The sequence below is a fragment of the Myxocyprinus asiaticus genome, chromosome 42 (genome assembly GCF_019703515.2).
Source record: "Myxocyprinus asiaticus isolate MX2 ecotype Aquarium Trade chromosome 42, UBuf_Myxa_2, whole genome shotgun sequence".
NCBI classification, from domain to species: Eukaryota; Metazoa; Chordata; class Actinopteri; order Cypriniformes; family Catostomidae; genus Myxocyprinus; species Myxocyprinus asiaticus.
Window position 1 is genome coordinate 10,887,854 of NC_059385.1, and position 26,778 is coordinate 10,914,631.

The 26,778-nt window shown below is 39.9% G+C and overlaps 1 pseudogene; it reads right to left on the bottom strand.

Annotated features, from left to right (window-relative positions):
• Nucleotides 1-26,778, bottom strand: part of LOC127432278 (beta-1,3-glucosyltransferase-like) — a 62,730-nt pseudogene that overhangs the window by 26,550 nt on the left and 9,402 nt on the right.

Below are 26,778 nucleotides of genomic sequence, written 5' to 3' on the forward strand. Positions count from 1 at the left end.
AGTCTGTGTGCATTGAATTTATTTAATACACGAGTTTCACAATTTGAGTTGAATTACTGAAATAAATGAACTTTTCCACGACATTCTAATTTATTGAGATGCACCTGTATATACACACACACACACACACACACACACACATCGATCAGCTACAACATTAAAACCACCTGCCTAATATTGTGTAGGTCCCCCTCGTGCTGCCAAAACAGTGCCAACCCACATCTCAGAATAGCATTCTGACATGCTATTCTTCTCACTACAATTGTACATGGCTGCATTTCCCAAAAGCATCGTAAAGTAAAGATAATCATAGAGACTATTGGTGCCAATCATTTCTACGATCTACAACCCCATTTCCAAAAAAATTGGGATATTGTATAAAATGAAAATAAAAACAGAATGCAATGATTTGCAAATCATTTAAAACTTATGTTGCTAGCATCTAATTCAAAATGCGCATATATTTTTCAAAAGACAATAAACAATTTCAAAATTTGATATGTTGTCTTTGTACTATTTACAATTAAATATAAAAGATTTGCAAATCATTGCATTCTTTTATTTACATTTTACACAGTGTCCCAATTTTTTTGGAAACAGGGTTGTACTTAGCTTACAATACTTTGGGAGTTACCATAGAATTTGTCAGTTTGAACCAGTCTATATATATCTATATATATATATATTTTTCCATTTTTCTAAGGTCAGCAGAGGTCAGTGATGAGGTAGTGAGTGAGAGAGCTACAGAAAGGGCCACTTCAAGCAACACTGAAAGTAGAATTGTGTGGCAGGAGAGGAATGTTTCAAGTGCCAGCGTCAGAGACAGAGCAATGCAGTTTCAAGAAAACATGACAGTTTCACAGGTCATCACAATAGATTGTGAAGAGAGCACTCAACTTGATGGTTTGTATAGCTGACGTTGACATTTATCTTTAGGTAGGAGTTCTGCAAACTGAATGTTTTTTACTCTGGTTTATATTGGACATTTGAGCCAGATCCAACAGAGGCATTAAAAAAGCACAGAGAAATTATCTTGAAGAAGCATGAAACGGGAAAGGAGCTCAGTTTGCAGATGGACATGAGAGACACTCCTGAAGACAGGGAGAGGGCAAGCCTGACTTTTTATAAGACAGCAAATGTAGAATGGGCTTGCCCTTTAAAATGTACACTACATGGTAGGTAAAGTAAATCCCAAAATAATGTGATACAGTTTTAGATTTGTGTTTGGATTAATGTGCATTATACTTTTACCTTTAAAGTGATCCCGCAATTGGAGATGGAGTGACTCGTCATGTTTTCGCAACAATCATGTCAAAACTTCAGCATGGTTTTGAACTACAACTTGGTTAGTGACCTATACCTTACATGTTCTTACTCTTTCTGTTTTGGTAAAATAACTATGACAGAGGTTTACTGCAATTTGTAGGCATTAACAATTGATGACTTGGCACTGGCCTATCTTAGGTTTGGTTCAGTAATAGGTGTTTCTGCATTTGTCTATTGTAATGAATAATAATCCAGATTGTCAGATGTTGCATGATTTTATTGTTTTAGTGCCAGGAGGATGTGAAAAGGATCACATGATTCCCTCAACATCACAGTGTCTTCTGGATAGTGACTTCTTTGTGGTGGCAGGTCGTATGATTGGGCACTCATTTCTGCATGGTGGTCCATGCCTAACTGGTTTAAGCCTAGCAATAGTGCATATGCTTTTTGGTGGATGCCCTGAAACTGCCACAATAGATATTCTGGACTGTGCTGACATTGATGTCCGTCAAGTAATAAAGATGGTTAGTTAATGTATGCTCTAATTCATTTTCATGAAATGATTTTGCTAGTGAACAGAAATGTACTTATACATATATTATTTTATGACCAGTTGGAAGGCACGGATGAATTATCATTAGAAGAAAAGAGTGTTATTACAGACCTTGCTGTGTCTTGGGATTTGCCTGGAGTGACATCAGAAAACAGAAGATGGCTGCTTGACAAACTACTCATACACGCTGTGAGTATGCACTATTGCTTGGAATACTCTTACAATTTAGAAGATTGTTTTCATATGTTTCCTTTTCAAATAGCTCTATGAAGGTCCTTGAAGAACCTCCAAGCAGGCAAAACAGCTACGACGGGGTTTGAAGGAGACGTTGATCTGGCTTTTGCTGACTGAAAGGAAAGACACAATTCCTCTTCTCTTTCCTAGGACTAGTGATACACTGTACACTCCATTGGTAAGATATGAGACCATTTATGTAATACTGTTGTGTTCTACAACTCTTCAGTAAAAATAATCTTGTCAATCTGTCAGATGATCTTGGAGAGGAAACATTGGCCAACAGAAGATGAAGCCAGCGAGGTCTCTCTTGAAGAAACATGTAGGCTCAAAGGATTCCTTCGCACATTCATTGAGAATTGTAAGTATATGAGAATCAACTGACTAACATTTTTTGATGATGATGAAGATACTACTTGTGCCATTTTTTTAATGCAGCTTCTTCTAATACCTTGCAGTTTCTGTTCAAATTCTGGACTGGATTGGATGTGCTGCCCAGGAGCCTAGATGTTGAGGTGGTGGAGGGAAACCTACTTAAGTCTTCCACATGCTATCAAACTCTCAAGCTTCCTAGTCATTATAAGGACTACGTTGCCTTTGAGAGAGATGTTTTAGCTGCTATCTGGAGCACATTTGGAATGATCTGATTTCATACTAAGAATATAAATTAGATGCCAGAATTAATCCATATTTACAGGAGTTAGTGTTAAAATTTTCAATTTTCTGTTTTTGTTACTAAGCCATCAGATATCCAGTCAACAAATATCAAACACTTTTGACATGTTGCAGAGTTCAGAACATTTGTGTTGCCAAGGCTATACCAAACTAACATTTGTCTAAAAAGTTTTTTAAAAAAATTATTTACTACGATTCACTATAAATATGGTCTCCTAGACGTTTAGCTGCTATCTGGAGCATAGATTATGGATATAGAATGGTTTGGAATAAATTCTTGAGTTACTAAGAATATTCACTGGATGTCAGAGTTAATCCATATTAACTGGAGTTAATTTTAAAATGTCCCAATTTTTGTTTTTGTGACTAAGCACTGTAGTCCAGTCCACAAATCTCATAAGTAACTTTTGTATTGTATTATTTAGAACAGAATCTTCTTGTTGTCAAAGTTATACCAAACTAATTCTATATTGATCTTTATAGTTCCACGCCTTCGTCTACTGATGAAGATATTAGAAACTTTGTGGAACCATTAGATCTTCCTAAACTGACGATTGAGCAAAAAAACTCTCTTGATTCTGAGATAACCTTGGAGAAGCTTGACGAGGTAATTAAGTCCCTACCTACAGGCAAGGCTCCGGGAACAGATGGTTTTGACGCAGAATATTTTTTGATCCTATGCTACAGAACTGTCTTCACTTTTGTTAGAAGTTTATACTGAATCATTAAAGAAGGGAAAACTTCCTCCAACCATGACACAAGCCTGGATCAGTCTGATTCTTAAAAAGGACAAAGATCCAAGTGAGTGCAAAAGTTACCGTCCAATCTCCCTGATCCAACTAGACGTAAAAATATTGTCAAAAATGTTGGCTAACCAATTAAGTAAAGTTATGACATTTCTTATACATATAGATCAGGTGGGGTTTATTCGGGGCCGCAGCTCTTCTGATAACATCAGGCATCTCATCAATATCATGTGGTCAGTGGCGAATGAACAATCTCCGGTTGCTGCCATCTCACTTGATGCTGAAAAGGCGTTTGATATGGTAGAATAGGATTATCTTTTTAAGATTTTGGAAATGTATGGGTTCGGGAGTACGTTTATTGGTTGGATTAAGTTACTTTATAAACACCCTGTAGCAGCAGTACAAACAAACGGATTAATTTCAGATTATTTTACTCTGAATAGGGGCACTCGGCAGGGTTGCCCTCTTTCCCCATTATTGTTCTGCCTTGCCCTGGAACCATTAGCAGCCACGATAAGAAAGGAGGATGATTTTCCAGGGGTGACAGCGGGAGGTGTGGCACATAAGCTTCTGCTTTACACAGATGATATTTTATTATTTGTCTCTGAACCTACTAGATCTATGCCTTGCCTCCACAGAATTATTAATTCCTTTTCCAAGTTCTCAGGATACAAATTCAATTGGTCTAAATCCGAAGCTTTGGCACTGACAGCGTACTGCCCAGAAACGGCTTTCCAGCTGGGCGCAAAAGTATTTGGGGATTTTATTCCCAGCAAATTTGTCTGATTTAGTTAGAGTTAATTTTGACCCTTTAATAAAAAGGTTTTCGAGCGATGTGGGCAGGTGGGCTTCATTAAATTTATCGATGATTGGGAAGGTTAATGTTATTAAAATTAATTGTATTCCAAAATTCAACTACCTGCTTCATTCTCTCCCTGTAGATGTCCCCCTCTCTTATTTCAAGCAATTTGATAGCATAGCGAAGTCCTTTATTTGGAAGCGCCCCAGGATAAATTTCAATAAGTTACATAGGCCAGTTGACAATGGTGGGTTAGGCCTACCCAAGATTTTGTTTTATTATTATGCGTTCGGTCTTAGATATTTGGCTAATTGGTCGCTTCCACCTGAGAGAGCCCCTCCCTGGTTTTGTATTGAAAAGGAAGTTCTTGCCCCTATCTCGCCCCTGCAAAGCCTTTCGATCAAACTAGCCGGAGAGGTTAAGTCGCACCCCATTATTTTGCATTTGCACTCGATATGGACAAAAGTGTCCAGAGTGTTTAATTCGGATATTTATTTAAATGCTGCCTCGAGCATATGGCTGAACCCTAAACTATGTATTAATAAGTCCCCTTTTTGTTGGTCAGATTGGATTGTGAAGGGGGTTAATGCACTTGGTGACCTATATGAGGGTGAAGTATTGAGACCTTTTGAAAATTTGGTTAAACATTTTGGCATTCCCAGATCTCAGTTTTATAAGTATTTACAGCTTTGCCACCTACTCTGCACTATTTTTGGGAGTGGCACGCACCCCCCTAAAGTGGCAGGTGCTTTGGGAGAGGTGATTGCTGCTTTTGGAAAAGGACATGAAGCATCAGTGTATTACTCCCTACTAATTCAGAGTCTGGGAGATGGAGCCTTGACTTCTCTCAAGAGAGTATGGGAAAAAGATTTGAATTTGGTATTGGAGGATGGAGTGTGGACTAAGATTCTTAAAAATGTCAAGTCTGTATCTAGAGATGCAAGGGTTTTTACATAGATTTTATTGGACCCCCTCTAGATTATATAGGCTTGGTCTTAAAGACACACCCACTTGCTGGCGATGCCAATCAGAAGTTGGAGACACTACCCATGTCTTTTGGGGGTGTGTTAAGATCCAGGAGTTTTGGTTGAGGGTTCAGAGGTATTTGTGTGATGTTTTGAACACTCAGGTTTTGCTTTGTCCCAGACTATGTATTTTGGGTGATGGGGCGGTCATGCATTTAGGGGATAATCACATAAAAATTTGGGTTCTGACCAGTCTCATGATCGGCAGGCAAGTAATTTTAAGGGGTTGGAAGTCAAGTGGAGCACCCACTATTTCGGAGTGGTGTGTGGAAATGGGGAGGGTATCTGCATTTGAAGAGGCGGTAAGTGGAAGGCTGGGGTTTAGGGACTTAATTGCTAAAAAATGGGACAAATATTTAGGTTTTTTGGGGGACTCTCGGGGAGGGGATGTGGAGAGTGTAGTTTAGTTTAATCATGTATGTTTATTATTATATTATTTATTTATTTGTGTGCATAATATATATATATATATATATATATATATATATATATATATATATATATATATATATATATATAATTTTTGTTTTTTTTGGGATTGTTTGTGTTATGTGGGACCACAGGGGTGTTCGTTAGGGGTCAGGGTGGGATTGTATTAGTAGGGTTTAAATGTAAAATGTTGATTCTTTATATATGTGTTGAGTTTTTTCCACTGTCATGTGTATATGAATCAATAAAAATGTTAATTGCAAAAAAGTTATACCAAACTAACCTTTGGTTAAAAAGTTATTTGAAACATTTACTGACCTCAGTGCACTACAAAGATGGTGTGGCTATTCAAAGCCAGCATTATAAAAGTTAACAAGTTGAATAAAAGTTTTAAGCTGAACGTGTACGGCTGTTCACTGATTATAGGTTTTGGATTGTTTTATAGCATTAGCATAACTGAATTTGTAAGTACTAGTACATCAAGCATGCCAGTGTTTAAACAATTTTGATAAAAATACAGAGAGGCTAAATAATTGAATATAACATGAGCAAAACACAACCCCTAAAAATTAAAACAAAATTCTCTTGTAGATGCTGTATATTTGTGCTACTCTATCATTTCTGATAATAAAGCTACAGTCTCTCTGTAGACCCCCAACACATCAGCCAGAGGGACATCTGGGTCTGGGAACCTCTCAGCATCCTGCTGTGTAAGTTGATGTGGCATTTGTACTTCAGGGATCACTACATCGGGTTCGTGATGACCACATGGCCCTGTCCAGTCAATGCCATATTGCATGGCATCTACCTGTAATAGACGACTGATAATTAAAAGTTTTAATTTAACAAATTATCCAAACAAACCTGTCTGTCCTAATACCAGAGCTCTTTAGTCATTAATCTTTAGGCAAATTTTTTTTTAAAGCAAACCATACAGTACTTAAAGATTACTGTATTACAATAAAAAGCTACATGTGATTAAAAATGAGGCTCACCTACAAAGAACTAAATAAATAGCAATCTTAACCTTAACATTTACAATGCATGTACATTGGCAATTATTACACGTTAATTCATATGTCAGTGTATTTCCTAATCAGCTCTGATATAAATACCTGGTTAGGGTCTTGCAGTGCCTCAGTTTGATGACTTTCCCAGAGCTGTATTGGTGACCGGTTTCCTTCGGTCCGCAACTTGTGGTGGTTCCAGCCATCCTGAAAGTACTGAAGGTGTTTCTGTACGTGTGGCATGAAGCACCGGTGGAGCACATAGAGATGCATTTCATCATCTGGATTCAGAAGCCCTTCATTCTCAAGGTTGGTGAAGATTGTATAGAAGAGATCAAGCACACCAGCATAAAAATCTCTCCACAACCTTTCGATCCTAACACAGTAAAAGAGCCAAAATACTAAAATATTTAACCTGGAAACAAGGACCTTGACAAAATTTACAATGTTGTGCCTGAAATGGGGCTTCCATAACCTGAAATGTAAATAAAAAAGTAATCTATTTTACAGACATTTGGGGATTTAGTAACTAAGGGGACAAATACTTTTCACACATTTGAAGATCTGAAAATTTTGTAAGAGATCTACAGTACAGATAAATAAAAGACATCAGGAAGGGGCAAATACTTTTTCCACAGTACTGTATGTATACACACACATACACAGTGCCTTGCAAAATTATTTATCTTTTTTATTGTAAACTCAGCTCTATGAGTAAATTTTTAAAGCCAAAATTAAAGATATCTGAGTAGATATTTGTAATGACTTTTCAAAAAAGCCAGAGGTGGCTTGGTAACAGGAGTGAGCACGTATTAACATGTGCAGAAAGTGTCCATGCATTCAGCGTCTTTAAAATAATGTCTGTCTTCATTGTGTTCCAAGTGAATAAACATACCATCTTTCAAATTTCCTGCTTTCCATATTCTAACATGTTATCCTTGTATTGAAATTATGTGAACGCTTACCAGTTAAACTTTAAAATATGGCTCCTACAATATAAATTTTTTTTTTTTACATTAAATATGCTGATTGCATAGTGTAAATATTCATACCCCTTATATTAATATTTAGTCGGGCCGCCTTTTGCTGTAATAACAGTTTTAAACATTTTACAAACAGGCTAAGAGTAAGTTTTGTCCATTCCTTGGCAGATTTGCTCCAGGTGGTTCAGGTTGGTTGGGTGGAGTGAAATTTTCAAATAAATTCTCAACAGGATTGAGATTAGGACTTTGGGCCACTGTAGGGTATTCACCTTTTTGTTCTCGAGTAATTCCTATGTTGCTTTTGCTTTGTGCTTGGGATCAGTGTCCTGCTGAAAGGTGAAATTTCTCCCAAGTTTCAGCCTTTTAGCAGAAAAGTTTCAGTATTGCCCTGTATTTTGCTCCATCAAAGATCCCAAGCACAAGGCAAAAGCAACACTTGAATTCTATTGAGAATCTGTGGCACTATTTGAAAATTGCAGTCCACAAGCATCACCCAAACAACCTGTACCACTCTGCCAAGAAGAATGAACAAAACTCCCAGCCTGTGTGCAAAGCTGGTGGATACTTGCCCCAAAACATTTAAAGCTGTTATTACAGCAAAAGGTGGCCTGACTAAATATTCCTATGAGGGGTATGAATATTTATGCAAAAGGCATATTTCAGTTTTTTCTTTTCTTTTAAATGTCTACTCAAATATCTTTAATTTTGGCAATTTTTATTGCTTTTTCCCTTTTTCATCCAATTTGGAATGCCCAATTCCCAATGCTCTCCATGTCCTCGTGGTGGTGTGGTTGCTCTACCCCCAGAGTCCAGGTGGCGGGGGACAGCCCTCGGTTACCTCCGGTTCCGAGTCTGTCAATCCGTGCATTTTTTCATGTGTTTCACTGGGCGCATCACCGTGGAGACTTGGCGCGTGTGGAGGCTCATGCCATTCCCCACGATTCTGCATACAGCTCACCACGCGCCCTGCTGTGGATGAGAACCGTCATCGTGACCACGAGGATGGTAACCCCTGTTACTCTTCCCTCCCTAGCAACTGAGCCAGTTTGGTTGCTTAGGAAGCCTGACTGCAGTCACTCATTACATCAGGATTCAATGGTAGCCAACCGTCTTTGCAGACTGAGCTACCCAGGCCCCCCTTTAATTTTGGCTTTAAAAAAAGTACTCGTAGATCAGATGAGTTTGCAATAAAAATCCTGATTTTTTTGCAAGGCACTGTATACCTTTGATTATGGACACTCCTCCCTGTGATGTGTGAGTTTCTATTCTCTCCTCTGGTGGACACCATGAAGCGAGCAACATCTATATTCTCCCCACCTTTATCTGATCTTACACATGATGGCACATCATACAGTCTGACACCTTCTAAAAAGCTTGTCAGGACTGTAGCAGCTTTATTATTGGTGGCAGCTTTTAAGTACACGATTAGAAGACTAAAGCCATCAATGCCACCGTGAACCACAATACGCCACCTGGAACAGATATAGGAAAATGAATTTCAGACTAAAACCAGCAACAATATTAACAACTAGCCTTTTGAGTGATGAGATAAAACACATCCTACTTTCTAAAGTAAATTAAAAGAGCCATGAAAGTATATCACATACTTAATACCATAACATTTACATAATTATTGATGCAATGAACAACAACAAAGTTTGGAAAATCTGCTCATATCCCACCAATTATGTTTGTGAAAATTCTCAGTTATCCAGGTCATGGTAGAATAAATCTACAAAAACGTTCTAGTCAAATGGATGAACTGATGGTGGAGCTTCCCCAGCATTACATCTTAACACACACAATGACATCACATGACATTACCCAATGACTTAATAATAATCATCAAGTAATAGTCATATAACAACTCATAATGGTAAGAGTCATTGCAGATTTAGGTTCACAAGGAAGATCCTTCAAAGACAACATTCAACTTCACACGTTCTAAGACAGTGAAGTGAGGATTTTGCCCAGAGAGGATAGGTGTGATTGTCAGCTTCTTACAACACAGTCCTTTCAAACTAACCCCAACAAATTCACACTTGTAGTCTACATGTGTGTGATGAAATGTAATGCTGAGGAAGCTCCACTTTCAACTGAGGAAGCCAGAGTGACAAAACATCTTGAGCTGCAATTACTACCACCAATTACACATCTTTTTGCTTTCATTTTCTTTTGGTCAACTGACAGACCTTTCCTCTTCAGTCTGACATAGGAAAACACATTCAGCTGACCGTGATTAAAGCTTCAATAATTTCTATTACTGTCAGCATACCTTATTAGCTTATGGTTACCATCGATGTGCCATAAACTGTTGGGTGCAGGGACAGTGTATTTTCTACACCTCCGAGGGTTCAGCTGAAGACTGCGCATTAAGACACTCTGAGGATCCACGCGTCGCATGGATTCTTGAACACGTCGCCCTACAAAAATAAAATTCACCAATATATGCAGATTAAATATTCCTATCTTTGAGTTCATTTCTATACTATATCCTTTGTATTTACCTTGTATTCAAGGATGCAAATATGTCAAGGTATAAAATGTGCCTTACTCTGTACATGAATGCCCTGTGCAGTGAGTTGTCCAACCATCATTTTATACCCAGAATTGGGATGATGTTTTAGTATATCTTCTACCACAGCATCCAGTTCAGCGTCTTCCAAAGTTTAGAACAGGTCGCTTACTCTAAGAGAATAAATCACAAACTCGTTATCAACCACACAACACAAGAGATCAACACTAGTACATTTGAAAGTTAAAAAGGCTACATAAAGCTAATAGGAGCAGCTTACCTTAAACCATGCTGTGTAATTCCTGTTACGAATAGTTCTTTCACATACACCAAACAACTTTGCAATGTTTCCAGCAGTTTGACCCATTGAGAGATAAGTTTCAATAGTACTTATCGGAAGCAAATAAGATGGACTTCCCACCTTAGCACCCTCTGACTCACACAGATTTTGAATATGCAGGGAAATATTTTGCAGAGAGTCTAACAATCCAGGATGTGCTTCGGCATTCATACCGGCATACAGCTCTCCTAAAACATCAATAAGCACCTCTACTCTAAATAAAACATAGTCATTTGATGCGTGGTTATCGACTTCATTCGCTAAGTTACGCAACTCTCTAGATATATGTGAAGCGTCAGCCATAGTTTTCACGTGATATGGGTGTGACCTGACGTCACATCAAAACAAGTCAAGAGTAATCGAGCACACGTTTCAATCTACGATAAACCAATGGTAAGCAGGACCAGCCCGCATACAAGAGACAGAAATGTAAGAATAAATACAAAAATAAATAAATGTGGGAATATATAAATATGGAAATAAATACATGTTTTATAAATAAATATAAAAATAAATGAATGCATAAATAAATATAAAAATACAAAATAAATAAATGAAAGAATAAAAAAGTTTAAAAGAATAAAAATTTAAATAAAAACAAAAAATAATAAATAAAGGAAAAAAAGTAATACAAAAATAAATTCAGGAATAAATTTATATAAAAACTAATTATATTTGTTTTATCAAGACATTTATTCCTTTATTTATTTTCTTATTATTACATTTATTTATTTATTTATTATTTTTGCAGGTTTCGTCCCCCATATCAGACAGAATCTTTATTAGTTGCTGATGTGGCAATCATTAATGAATGGCTTAGTTAATCATGAGTCTTACATTAACTCAATATTATCTGTGCATTAGTTAAGCATGAATTAATGCTTATTAATACACCCAATTTGTAGTGTTAGCGAATGTCTTCTTTCTATCTTAAATCAAGCAAAAGCAACTTCACTGAATTTGCACCTAGGAAAAAAAGTGCACACTGTCTATAATTTTTGTCATTAATGTAAAGATTTATTTGTGTTCCTTTGCTGAGAAAGATATTTTACAAAAAAAAAAAAAAAAAAATCATGAGTTTTTGTTTATAAAAACAGGCTATAAAGGTTTGTACCTCAGTCTGAACTCAACCCCGTCACGCAAATCATTTTCAGCCCATAAAAATGTTAGTTCTGCCCATATGTGACATTATTAATCAGAAGTGACAACAGCATGGTACAGAAACAGGTAAGAAATATAATAACCTGTATTCATATTTTGAAGTGTATTATAGTAAGATGGGTATGGTCAAGCTCAACAACTCAACCCCATCACATGAAATTAAGATATAAAAAATCCATAACTCCATCACACTCAACACTATCACATTTCTTTACTGTAAACCTGTGACAGGGTTGAGTTATTCAGTACAATTATGAATATTTTAACAAAAATATGGAATAGTCCATGTATTATATATTACAAATTCTATATATTTACTTGAATGAAACATGATGTCAAAAATATGTGGGTGCAAATCGACTAGTGGTTGGAGAGTTGTGACAGGGTTGAGCTAAAAGTGATAATATTTAATAATTAAAATGAGAACACAATTAAAAATCAATATATTGTTTCCTAAGCACAGCCTGACACGTTAAGGGCTAGCTCAAAAAAGGTGGGGTTTTAGTTAAATATCTGAATTTAATATATTTTTAACAAAAAAACAATGAGGCCACAGACACACAATTTGACTTGAAGCTTTATCACATAAAAATAAGAAAACTGTCATAAACTGTATAATTGTAAACATTAAATTTGTATGAGGGACACATTAGCAGCAGGTAGATGCTTATTTTATAACAAGTATTGTGTATAATCATTTTCAAACCACTTCCATTATGTCTGTGATGGGGTTGAGAAAAAAGGTGTCCAAATCAGACTTTTCTTTTTTTAAATAATAAAAGGGATTTGATGCCTGATGTGGGAAAATATGATTTATTGGAGGTTTAATATGTGCCTTATGTTTTGGAGTATTCAGACAATTAATCAAATGTAGTCCAGAAAAATTGAAATAAAGTTGAAATATTACCGAATCCCATGAATGACCTACCAGCTGTTAATGACTGCTCATGTATTGATTTTCATATTGCCTCTCCCCATATGTTCCATAACATTCCACAGCAATTTTATCCTGAAAGTCCTTGGAACATCAGAGGCTCCAGGAATCAAGAAAATCTCAGTGCTCAAAAAATCAAAATGGAGGTTTTGTGGCTTTTCGTTCATGTCTGTTTACTTTGAAGCCATCTATATGTTAGTGTAGGGGAGAACGGGGCACAAACTAACACTTTTTTCTTAAGTTTGCGTAAAGTACTTGGGGTTCTATGTATTTTTCTTTTTTCACATTAATTTCACACGTACCTATTACACATATGTGGTCTTGTTTCATGAATACAGTGTATACTTTTTTCGCAATCTACCTCGAAAAAAAGAAAGTGAAATGTTACAATGTGACCCATAGGCAGGACACATTGTAACAAGACCATATAACAGCATATAACTCCCCCTCTAACAACTGTATCTGATGTAATTACAAAGCCTAGAAGATAAACAAAATGTTCATGTCAATAAAAGCCATTTATTGACTTTGTTATATATAATATAGCAATAATTTTGACACCTGACAATAAATACACAACAAAGCCACAGCATTGACCGAAATAATGTATGGATTGATGCCAAAACACACACACATGCATTAAGGGGAATTATGTAAATGGTATATCTGACTGCATAGCATTGCATATAGTGTTTTGTAATTGGGGCACATTGTAATGCAGTGTTACAACGTGCCCCATAGGCACAACTGGGATTTAAACCTGGCCGGTCACTTCTGCTGGCTATCTGAGAATTAAAAGACTATATAAGATGCTAGCTAAAAGATTGGAGATTAAAATGATACCAAGTTTGCCTCATTTTAAATAAACATTAAAAACAGAGATGAAAATTTACTTTCATGTGAAATTTTACTTTTGCTACTTTAAAATAAACTTTTGGTGATATCTTCCAAAATTCTTTGAATTTTTCTGCAATTTTTTATCTACACAGTGTTGATATGGCAACAAGTAAACAAAGGAAGTTTTGTCTTACCAGCATGTGTGGAAACGTTTAAACCACGTGTGTTACAACTAGCCCTGCGTTAGTTTGTGCTCCACGCTCCCCCACTCCTAAAAATGTACTGAATTTACTCTTAGAAAATTACACATTCACAACCCAGGGTACACCACACAAATGTACAGTCTCTCTCTTATGGGAACATGGACAAAAAATATTTATGACTCACCCTGCACTTACTCGTTTTGTCCAATCAAATGCTCTCTAGAACGAGAATGTCCCTCCCCCTCAAACCACCTGCCCTTTGTGTCCCGCCCCAACTTCCTGTTTCAACAGGAAATGCATCAACACAGGAAGTAAAACTGAGCTTGTCAAATCAATTCATGGAGTTGGTTAGCAATATTGCATAATCAAGATTTGATATGCAGTACAATAGCATGTTTGCGAGCTTGATATTAGGTTTATACAACAGTTCTATAAATAAGGACCTCTTAAGCCATATTGAAATCTGTGATATTTGAAAGTTATACATGTATGTCTTCATAGGTCTTGGAATATACCTCATATAAACCTCAGTTTGTAAAAAAAGAAAGGATATGGGAACCTGTTGTATGCCCCATAGACTCCCATCGTAAGCTTATTCAGGTTTATTCAAATTACTACATGTGGTATTCAACCCATTCACAGGGATGCCTCAACTTTGTATTTAACTTGGAAATATCCATTTAACTAAAGCCACTGTATTCCAAGAATAGCCTTTAAAAATGAATATGTATGTGTTTACAGTGATGAGTCAACCTAACTCAACACACTAAAGGCATGAAAATATGCTGTTTATTATTTCTGTTTATAAAGCGAGCTTGTCAATCAAAAGTCCATTAACAAGTCTGTGTAAACAGCAGAGGAAAATGGAAAGCATAAAGCAATATTTACTGTGATGAGTTAACTGATGACATTCGATAAGATGCAATAAATGCCTAGTCCATTAAGCTTACTGCCTGTCAGGCTATGAATAAAAACATTCTTTCAGAGAACTCGAAGTCTGGAATAACATGAGTAAATGATAGATAAGGTTCCCCTGGCGTAAGCCCTGTCCTACTGTTCAGCATCAGGATTCTCACAGGCAATGACGGCAGGGGAGAGGAGCTGACCCCTTACAGCAGACGGGAACTAAACTGGTGGTGTTGGGGTGGCGGTGGATGACAGCAACACAGCATAACAAACAATGAGAGACAGCTGTGGTACCTTACATGGCATAGGCTAGATCGTGATTGGATAAGGTGTGGTGGTGGCATAGTGGACTAAAGCACATAACTGGTAATCAGAACTGGTAGTCAGAAGGCTGACCTGGAGCAAGGCACTTAACTCCAGGTTGCTCCAGGGGGATTGTCCCTGTAATAAGTACACTGTAAGTCGCTTTGGATAAAAGTGTCTGCCAAATGCATAAATGTAATGTAAATGTAATGAGATGCCAAAATGTAATGAATGGATGGCGTAATGCTTACCATAAGTTCTCTACGAGAATGATCTCATAGGCTTCCATTCCTCTGACTTTACAAAGTTTGACATTGGACTGTTTTCCATAATGTAAACCACAGCATATTTTGCATACCACAGCAAATCAGTAAAGACAAGAAGAAATGATAAGTGATTAAAAAAGTGAAAGAAATGATTCAAGACATGAAAGCACCTTGTCATTTTCTGTGCTTTGAGTATGTATGAGTATGCAGTGAATATCCATAACTTTTCCATTTGCTTTAATTACTAGATAGGATGTTTAAAAATGATTCGAATTCAGACAGATTGGTTGAGTCAGCGTTGCTGTATCGGGCTGGACTGGCAGTTAAAACATTGTTTTTAAAAAAACAGCTAAAGAGTCACTGTGTTTACACTTTTCGGGAAAATCAGCCTCCTAATGTCTTACATAGAGTTATCTCTTCATTTTATGAAAGGATAGGTGAAAGTATTTTAACATCGAAAAAAATTACACATCTGATTTAATTAATCATTCAGGCTGTGAAATGGTTCCACTGTTTCATATAAAGCAACCAACTCAAAAGAATGATTCACTCCTAAATTAGATAGTCATATGATATGGCTGTGAATAATATTTACGCTACATAAAAGCAATATTTAGCTCATGAAATATTTAAGAGCAGAGTATAACTAGAAAAATGTATATTCAATATAGAAAAAATGTGTTAACATTAGTTAACTGCATTAGTTAACACAAACTAATAATGAACAATACTATTACAGAACATATAAATCTTGGCTAATGTTAATTCAATCCTAAAAAGGTCTTTGTGACCTGGAGAATACAAACATTTGAGAGGCTGGGAGAGGAGCAATCTGTCAAATAAAAAATAATTTTTTTAAAGGGGGTTGCTGCAAAAACTGAGGTTAAGTGACTTTATATATTAATGTATCAGATCTCTTTGATCGAGCAATGGAGGAGTCAGAACCGTCAAAACAAACTAAATGATTTCAAAATAACAGCCAAACACTCTGTGTTTGGCTGTAGGGTAGTCGGTCACTCTCTCCCTCTGATGTCTGGCGTGCCTTGATAAGTCTCCCTCTGCCATCACTATAATGAGAGATAGGTGTTAGAGATAAGGGGTCGCTCTTGGGAGCCCCAAACACCTCTGATCCTTGAGAAAAGGCCAATGAGAATTGACATACGGGTATAAAAGGAGCTGGCTCGCAACCACTCATTCAGGTTTTGTGCTGAGGAGCCGAGACAGGGTCCCGGCCATTTCAGCGGGTAGTTCAGTGTTGTGGCAAGAGGGACACAATATCTTGTTCCCTCCAACAGGGAACGGAGGTTACGACAGTAACCAACATGTTCCCTCTCTGTCACTCACTCGACATTGTGTCGATATAGTGACACTAGGGGTCCCTATACGAAACACCACAACTAGCTGAACTGTGTTACGTGGATTGGCGGTGCAGGTGCGGGCAAGCCACTGCGTGCCTCATAGCAAGCGCACCCGGCCCTCACGTAACCTCCCCCAATGCTCCACGAGCATCGTACAGTCTCCCGCACCTCAGGGACAAGCCGACTGCCCATAATGTGGACAGGCCGCACCAGCTGTGGCCTCTTATTTTTTCTCCCCAAAAAGTGGAAATCGTTCAGCTGGGGCCATAAGCATCTGCATCGGGGGGTGTCCTTTCCCAAGGGGAAAGACACAGCGGAGACCACACCCTGCCCGAAGTCACATGGACTTACTGACCGGCAGTATCGCATGTGGAGGATGTCCCCGTGGTAGGTCCTACCCGGAGGGGATGGAGCTCTACAAACGTGGCGACCGGTGGCAGAGGGAACTCTGCCCAAGGAAGACGCGGGTTTACCAACAGTGAAACCGTACCATGGAAGATATATCACATGGGGTTACTCCCAGGAAGCCAGCGCATGTGGAGCACCAACCCCAGTACAGGGTCTACTAGCACACGTACTGGGCCGGCATCGAATTTCTCCGCTGGATTCGCCTGCCAAAGGGCTAAGGAGGAAGGACATCCAGGGTCCACAGTCTCATGAACTCGGCTGGGGGGAGAAAAGTGCACATCCTCCCTTCCAGGAGGGGAAAAGCGCTGTACGCAAGCGGTACACCCGACCAGTTGCCCCGCATACCTACTTGTTCATACCTGACAACACACGGGACTAAACCGGCTCAACCCAGAGACTGTAGAATCTTGCGAATGCATTGGGTGTTGCCCAGCCCTACAGATGTCTGCTAAAGAGGCACCATTGGTCAGGATCCAGGAGGCCGCCACACTCCTGGTGGAGTGTGTTCGAAGCCCCAAGGGGGCGGCACGCCCTGGGCCTGGTATGCCAAAGCGATGGCGTCAACGACCCAGTGGGCGATCCTCTGTTTGGAGACAACCCTCCCTTTCCGCTGGCCTCAGAAGCAGACAAAGAGCTGCTAAGAGCACCTAAAGCTCTGCGTGCGATCCAAGTAGATGCGAAAAGCACGCACCAGACACAGCAATGACAAGGCTGGGTCTGCCTCCTCCTGGGGCAGTGCTTACAGGTTCACCATCTGATCCCTAAACGGGGTCGTTGGAACCTTGGGCACATAGCCCAGTCGGGGTCTCAGGATCACGTGAGAATACACAGGACCAAATTCCAGGCAGGTGTCACTGACAAAGAATGACTACAGGTCCCCAACCCTCTTGATAGAGTGAGCGCAGTCAGGAGGGCAGTCTTCAATGAGAGCGCCTTTAGCTCAACTGACTCTAGGGGCTCAAACGGGGCTCTCTGCAGGCTCCGCTGGACCACAGGGAGATCCCATGAGGGAATGAGGTGCGGCCTGGGAGGATTCAGCCTCCTCGCGCCTCTAAGGAACCTGCTGATCAGGTTGTGCTTCCTGAGGGACTTACCATTTACTGCGTCGTGGTGTGCCGCTATAGTGGCCACATACAGCCTCTCCTGCAGGAAGGAAAGCACAGACCCGACTGCGCACCTCTGGGGGTCTTCACGTTAGGAAGAACACCACTTAGTGAACAAACACCACTTCAAGGCATACAGGCACCTTGTAGAGGGAGCCCTGGCCTGAGTGATCATGTCTACCACTGCTGGTGGTTGGTCACTTAGGTCTTCCACAGGTCTTCCAGAGGTCTGGTCGCGGGTGCCAGATGGTGCCCCGTCCCTGAGAGAGGAGGTCCTCCCTCAGGGGAACTCACCAGGGAGGGGCTGTTGCGAGGAGTGTGAGCTCCGAGAACAAAGTCTGGGTGGGCCAGTAAGGTGCCACCAGGATGACCTGCTCCTCGTCCTCCCTGACCTTGCACAAGGTCTGTGCAAGCAGGCTCACTGGGGGAAACGCATACTTGTGCAGCCCCCGGGGCCAGCTGTGTGCCAGCGCATCTGTGCCGAAGGGAGCCTTGGTCAGGGCGTACCAGAGCGGGCAGTGGGAGGATTCCTGGGAAGCAAACAGGTCTACCTGCGCTTGGCCGAATCACCACTCTCCCTGCCGCGTGACCTGCCGCGACAGCGCGTCCGCTGCGCCGTTGAGGTCGCTCAGGATGTGAGTGGCTTGCAACGACTTCAGTGACTTGATGCATCAAATAAACTTAATATCTTAAAGGGTTAGTTCACTCAGAAATGAAAATTATGTTATCATTTTCTCAACCTCATATTGTTAAAAAAACGCATGACTTCTTGAGTGTTCCACAGATGTGAAATGACAAATTCAGACAGGTTTGAAACAACATGAGGGTATGCAAATTTTTGGGAGAACTATACTTTTAACTAAAAATAAATACTGCAGTGCATGTGCAGTGGAACTTTGAGGGAATGATTTATATCTTAATTGATATTTATATGATCTTTTTAATGACATAAAAAAAATGTATACTGCAGTGAGGCTGTTTTTAAAATCCAACTCTAAACATAATCATGCAAATTGGTGCAATTATGGCTGGCCAGCTGCAAAATGGCTCCAGGAATATAAAACAGCATTTATACCTGTCGTATTATACAGCACTTTGAGACTAGAGAAGGCAGTGGACAGTTGGAGAGGGAGTTTATTGACTGACTGTGAGAACTTCGAGAGTACAAAGTTTCAGCTAAGCCATGATGGAACTTGGTGTGTCTACTTAATATAATCAATTCATTATCACTGACTGACATAAGCAGCATTTGGGCCATGTCTCAACGTGACTGGCAGTTTCAGTTTTCTCTTCTATCATTGTCTTTCTGTAATGCTCCTGATGCAATTGTTTGATGGTCTCTTTTTGTGCTAATTTAAATTATATGGGCTTTATATTTAATCAAGATGATTATGATTAACAAAATGATTAACTCTTCCAAAACACCCTGTTGCTCATATCATATACAGTATATTAACATTGACATCTATATGTTATTAAATCCCCATAATAACATATAGATGTCAATGATGAGGCATCAACTTAAAGGTGAAGTGTATAATTTCTGCACCATTAGCACCAAATGGATTTCCCAACCTACCCCATCTTCCATTTTTCGAACAAACAGGTAGTCCTGACCCAAACTTACATCATTAGCCAGTCGTTGGAATGGCATACTGCTAAAAAATCCAAAACAAAGCTTTGAAAGCTCCACAGTGTTTTTGGGGAAAACAACCAACAAATGCTTCATTCATAATTGTCTCTGCCCATTTAACTGTGATAGGAATTACTTCACTGATAAAGCCGGTTTAACCAATGCATTTTGTATAGAAGGTTGAACCACTGATGAAACACTATGTAACAGCTCTAAAATAGCCCTGTGATCTTATTTCCTGGGAAATTCCCATGGAGCAGGTCACACACTAATGCCACCTCTATCAGTGTGGAATTTCTGACATGTTTTAACAGCAACAAAAACATCCTCCTTTTGTACAGTGTTTCCCTATGAAGAACACACAAACACATACAAACTGAAATAATTCAGTGGGTCTGTTCCAAAACATGGTGAGCTGCCTCTAGAAACAGCATTTTAAGGCATCATAGGCACACCCTTGATGCAAAGGCTGATCCAAATAATTGATAACTTAATTATGCTGTCTCCAAAGATACCCCATTTTGTCAAAAGTCTAAGGGACCATGTTATGTATCATTCCCCTGAAAGACAAAATGCTCCGTGATGAGGTCAGTTGAAAAATAAATCCAAGATGCCGGACAATGCAAGAGAACTGTTGACTGTAAATGTACTTATATAATCCATTCAGTACTGAAAAATATCAATAAAATAGTTTAAAATAATAGCAAATAATTGTTTTACCCAAAATGTGTGTGCCATGTATATTTATGCTTATTAGAGTATTGCATCATTCCTCTCGCGTCATCTGTTTTTAAATCAATTGTGAGTCAAGTCTACCATGGCAGCACGTGAAGAGCGCTATTATAATGCCTCGTGGAGTTGCTGCCAATGTAGTGCGTTCCAAAATTGGTCACTTATTCAATTCAGTTAGGATGCTGCCATAGAAGGCAGCTGCCTATATAGGCAGGAGGCAGCGAGGAAGCTCATTTGTCTTTGGAACAGCCCCAGAGACTGCTACCATCAAAGCTTGGAGGTTACAGTATTTGGGTGAAAATCAGAGTACATGTAAGCACAGCGTAGTTCTAGCGGGAAGACTAGCAGCTGTACATCATCACACCATTAGCTAGGTAACTCCTAGCCAATCACATGTAAGCCAGTGCTTTATAAGTCTGCTCACAATCTATCACATTGCTGTTTCAGTGTGCTAACACAGCAACCTCCACCACCCCACCACCACCAGTTGAGTCCCGTCCTCCACGGGGGTAGGCTCCTCGCCCCTGCCTCCTATCTCCAGCAGGATATGACGGTTCCGAGTACAACTTCTTCGGACCGCCAGACGGGGCTTACACCAAAGAGAGACATTACATTTCATTTTATATTCATCAAATAAATATCATCTTAAATTTCACTCAAGTCTGCGAGTCTTCCTGATAGAACTAATGTTCTTAATCTTAGACAAAGTAGTCATGTACTGTACAATTAATCTAACTTGACTTTCTCTTGGCAATCTCCTCCGAACAGAACACTCTGTCATAGATTCATTAATGTGCATGGCTGCGAGCCTCTATTAATCTCTCTGAACAACTGTTGGAGGACCTTTAGCATTTATAGTATATACACATGTGGGAAAGAAGGTGCTGACGGTTGTATCACAGTTTCTGCAGAAGCCAAGCCATGCAACTCTGAGCAAAACTCTTTTACTGCTGGACACCTCGCTTTCTCTCAAATGTAGAGGGCAATCTAAGACATCAATAAGAGAAGCAGAGCATGACTTCTCCTACTCTGTCAAAGAATCAATGATCATTAAACGGGTGGGAATGAAGAGACAATGTATAATTAAAACACATTTCAATGAAACAACTACGCACTTGAGAGATCAGTGTAAAAGAGTCTATTTTATAGAACAAGACAGATGCCAGTCAGTACTGCTCTATTCCAAACCTAGTGAGCTTCATCAATGGTGCATTTCTGATGCGAAGGCTGTTCGAAAGGGTAGACATTTTAAATATGCTGCCTTCTAAGATACCTTGACTATGTACTTTAGAATGAAATATAGCTTACTACTTACTGAATACCCACAGTATACACTATATTCAAACAGTAGTATGCTACCTTGCTATAACAAGACCTCATCACATGGCATGTTTAATTCAGCGAGTGGTGTCCAGTTATAGTGTTGGCAGTTAAAAGAAAACAAAAGTTTAGATTTTAATCCAATTTTGTTTTAAACATTGCTTTCAGCTCATCCATCACTCTGGAAATGGAAAGTCAAGTTGAGTTCTTTGCATTGTGGTATACATGTGACATTTTAGTAGTGTTGGGTTCGAGTCCACCTTAGTCGAGTCTGAGTCAAATCAAATCAAAATCAAAAATCAAATCACTTTTATTGTCACACAGCCATTAACACAAGTGCAATGGTGTGTGAAATTCTTGGGTGCAGTTTCGATCAACATAGCAGTCGTGACAGAGATGAGACTTATACCAATTTACAATAACATAAAATTAACACAGCACAATTTAAAGTCTAATATACACATAATTACACACAACACAATATACAAATAATAACATACACTGTACAGTATACAATACACACAATATAGATACACATTATTCAAAAAAAAAAAGTATATATAGTATGTATAGAATGTACAGTAGGTTTTATTGTACTGTATTGACATTCAGGCTGTCGGTTGATAGTAAGTTGTTAAGAGAGAATATAATATAATAATAATATAATTTATGACAGTCCGGTGTGAGATATAAGAGTAAGAGTAATAAAGTGTAGTGCTGATGTATTTTGATCGTGGGAGATCAAGAGTTCAAAAGTCTGATTGCTTGGGGGAAGAAGCTATCATGGAGTCGGCTGGTGCGGGTCCTGATGCTGCGATACCGCCTGCCTGATGGTAGCAGTGAGAACAGCCCATGGCTCGGGTGGCTGGAGTCTCTGATGATCCTCTGAGCTTTTTTCACACACCGCCTGGTATATATGTCCTAGAGGGAGGGAAGCTCACCTCCGATGATGTGTCTGGCAGTTCGCACCACCCTTTGCAGTGCTTTGCGGTTGTGGGCTGTGCTATTGCCGTACCAGGCGGAGATGCAGCCAGTCAGGATGCTCTCTACAGTGCAGGTGTAGAACCGTGTGAGAATGTGGCGGTTCATTCCAAACTTCCTCAGCCGTCTCAGAAAGAAGAGGCGCTGATGAGCCTTCTTCACAACGACTTCAGTGTGGATGGACCATGTGAGTTCCTCGGTGATGTGGACACCCAGGAACTTGAAGCTGCTGACTCTCTCCACTGGTGCTCCATTGATGGTGATGGGACTGTGTTCTCTGTCTTTTCTCCTGAAGTCCACCACAAGCTCTTTTGTCTTACTGACGTTGAGGGAGAGGTTGTGCTCCTGACACCAGTGTGTCAGAGTGTGCACCTCTTCTCTGTAGGCTGTTTCATCATTATCAGTGATCAGACCTACCACCGTCGTGTCATCAGCAAACTTAATGATGGCATTGGAGCTATGTGTTGCCACACAGTCATGTGTGTACAAGGAATACAAGAGTGGGCTGAGAACACAGCCCTGTGGGGCTCCAGTGTTGAAGGTCAGTGATGAGGAGATGTTGCTGCCTATTCTAACCACCTGGCGTCTGCTTGACAGGAAGTCCAGGATCCAGCTGCACAGTGAGCTGTTTAAGCCCAGAGCCCGGAGTTTCTCATCTAGCTTGGAGGGCACTATGGTGTTGAATGCTGAGCTGTAGTCTACAAACAGCATTCTCACATAAGTGTTCTTTTTTTTCCAGGTGGGAGAGAGCAGTGTGTATAGTAGATGCAATGGCATCATCAGTGGAGCAGTTGTTGCGGTAAGCAAACTGCAATGGGTCTAGAGAGAGAGGCAGCACAGAGCAGATGTAATCTCTGATTAGTCTCTCAAAGCATTTGCTGAATGATGGGGGTCAGAGCAACAGGACGCCAGTCATTTAAGCAAGTGATTTTTGATTGCTTTGGAACAGGCACAATGGTGGATGTTTTAAAGCATGTGGGGACTACAGACAAAGAGAGGGAAAGGTTGAAAATGTCCGTAAAAACACCAGACAGCTGGTTCGCGCACGCTCTGATGACGCAGCCTGGAATGCCATCTGGGCCTGCGGCTTTGCGGATATTCACCCGTCGGAAGGATCGGGTTACATCCGCTACAGAGACGGAGAGTGAACTAACCTCTGTAGCTTCGGCCGCGAGAGCTCTCTCCACGAGGGCGGTGTTATTTCCATCAAAACGAGCATAAAAAGTATTTAGCTCATCCGGGAGAGAGGCAGCGGTGTTCATGGCGGAGTTTTTATTCCCTTTAAAGTCCGTGATGATGTTAATTCCCTGCCACATGCTCCTAGAGTTGGTGGTGTTAAACTGTCCCTCAATCTTGTTCCTGTACTGGCGTTTTGCTATTCTGATAGTTTTGCGGAGGGCATAACTGGCTTGTTTATGCTCCTCCGCGTTCCCGGAATTAAAAGCGGAGGTCCGCACATTAAGTGCCGCACGAACATCGCTATTTATCCATGGCTTCTGGTTCGGATAGATCCGTGTTGTTCTGGTTGGAACAACGTCCTCCACGCACTTTCTGATGAAACACATTACGCTATCGCCGTAAAGCTCGATGTCGTCATCAGAGGTGGACCGGAACATCTCCCAGTCCGTGTGATCAAAACAGTCCTGTAGCGTAGAGTCTGATTGGTCCGACCAGCACTGGATCATTCTGAGGGTGGGTGCTTCCTGTTTCAGTTTCTGCCTGTAAGCGGGCAAAAGCAGAATGGAAGAGTGGTCCAATTTGCCAAATGGTGGGCAGAGGAGGGCTTTGTAGCCATTGTAGAAGGGAGAGTAGCAATGGTCCAAAACCCAGTCCCCTCATTTGTTGAAACTAATGTGCTGGTGGTATTTTTGTGCGACTGATTTGAAACTGGCTTTATTAAAGTCCCCGGTCACAATGAACGCGGCCTCAGGGTGCGCGGTTTCCTGCTCACTTATACTCCCATACAGTTCCTTGAGTGCCCGGTCTGTGTCGGCTTGTGGCGGGATGTACACAGCAGTGATAATGACCGTTGTGAATTCCCTCGGTAGCCAGAATGGTCGACATAGAAGCATGAGAAATTCCAGATCAGGAGAGCAGAAAGACTTGATAGAATGTACGTTCCTCTGATCACACCAGGATTTGTTGATCATAAAACATACACCACCACCTCTGCTTTTACCTGAGAGGTCTTTCACTCTGTCTGCTCGGTGCACGGAGAACCCCGTGGGTTCAATGGCTGAGTCTGGAATCTCCGCAGACATCCAAGTTTCCGGAAGGCAGATAATGCAGCAGTCCCTCATCCCTTGTTAGAAAGAGATTCTAGTTAATTTACAGGAAATCGCACAATGCAGGGCAGTTCTGCGTGCTGCATGTGTACCTAAATCCCTGATGCGTCCGTTTGCGTCTCGCAGCGGCTGCTGCAGAAGATAAAAAAAATTATAATAATTGATATCTGCTTGAGCAGATGGACTCGGCTGGACTCGGAAAAAAATCCCGAGTCCCAAAGGCTTGAGTCCGAGTCCGTGACAAGTCCAAGTCCATTAAAAGAGTCCAAACTCGAGTACCCCAACTCTACTTTTTAGCATGAGATGGACTATTTGTATTAAAAATGAATGGGACAATTTGGAACACCCAATATGGCAGATGTAGAAAGGGTAAAAGAGCCAGTCACCTTTTTAGATACAGACATTGATTGTCATATTTTAGTGCTGATTTGAAATATGTTATTTGATTGTAACATTAACTAACTGTTTTGGACATTTCGTTCTTTCCAAGATCAAGTAGATATGAGCTGTACTTGTATGCCACTTGTATCCATAGAAAATAGCTGCTAGGGAGCTTTCCCGAGATGGGTGGCTAGTGGACTGATTTGCCTGGAAAGGGATTCTGATTCCACGCAGTTTGATCTGTTGTTTGTGGCACATCTTGGTGAATATATAGATCATCCAGGTAGTCTATGCACAGAAAATCTGCATTTTGTGGACAATATTCATGCCATTTACTGCAGCAATAGTAAGAGTAGTATGATAGTATGCTATTTCAAACATAGCCATTGTTTAAGCCATTCTAAGGTAGCATGAAAAAATCAACCTAAGATGGATGGATTTCACTCAAAACAGAAAAGTATCTAAAAAAAAAGTTCAGTGTAATAAAAATGTACTATGTCACAAAATATTTGAGTGCTCTATAGCCCTATGCAGACGAGACTAGTTTTCATGTTTACAGACATACTATGTTATTATAATCCCATCTGAATTACACATGTCTGTGTTTTTTCTCTCACAACCATGATAAAAATTACACAACAAATTACCTACTGTTTTTCTGACAAACTCTGGGACCTCTGAGAAATCTAATCCCTGCTGAATAGGAATGTCTGTAATTTGTAAATGACTGTGTCATTTTTTCACAATAATGCTTCTCATTTGTTGTGACCTTCGCTGAGTACCGTAACTAAAGCTAAATGTCTTGTTGCTCTGCCTGGTGCACATCCTTTATGATTATAGATTTTTTTGCCAACCTTTTTTCAATCCCATTCAGAAAAATAGCATAAGGCACTTCATTCACGAAAAGCCCCCTACAAATGGACACATGGACCGCAGTGGTGAAGCAAGACAGCTGATAGGAAGAGTCTAGCTGACTAGTTAAGTCAAAGTATTTATTTATGGGCTCTAAAAGTGACCTTATAGAATGCTCCCATTATGATGAATGGCTGGGCAAGTCACACACTCGCAAAGTTAACAGCTTCATTGATTTTAATGGGAGCAATTAAATATTCCCAGCCTTTCTGCTAAGGAAATAATTGTAAGCATCTAAGCTATGATTTGCTTTCATCCCCTTTCTTGTGTATAGATGTCAGGAAGATAATGGTACACGTCTGGATAAGTCACTTAAAGTAAACGTTTGATGTCCTTTGAAAAAAGTTTTTGCCTCAAAGTTTTTATAAATCATCTGGTAATGACACCTCATTGTTTATTTTCAGTTTTTGCATACACAGTATCTTATTTGTTCTGTTTTAGGTAGGCTCAAAAAGTATGATCTAGTTTGCTTTGACAGTTCTG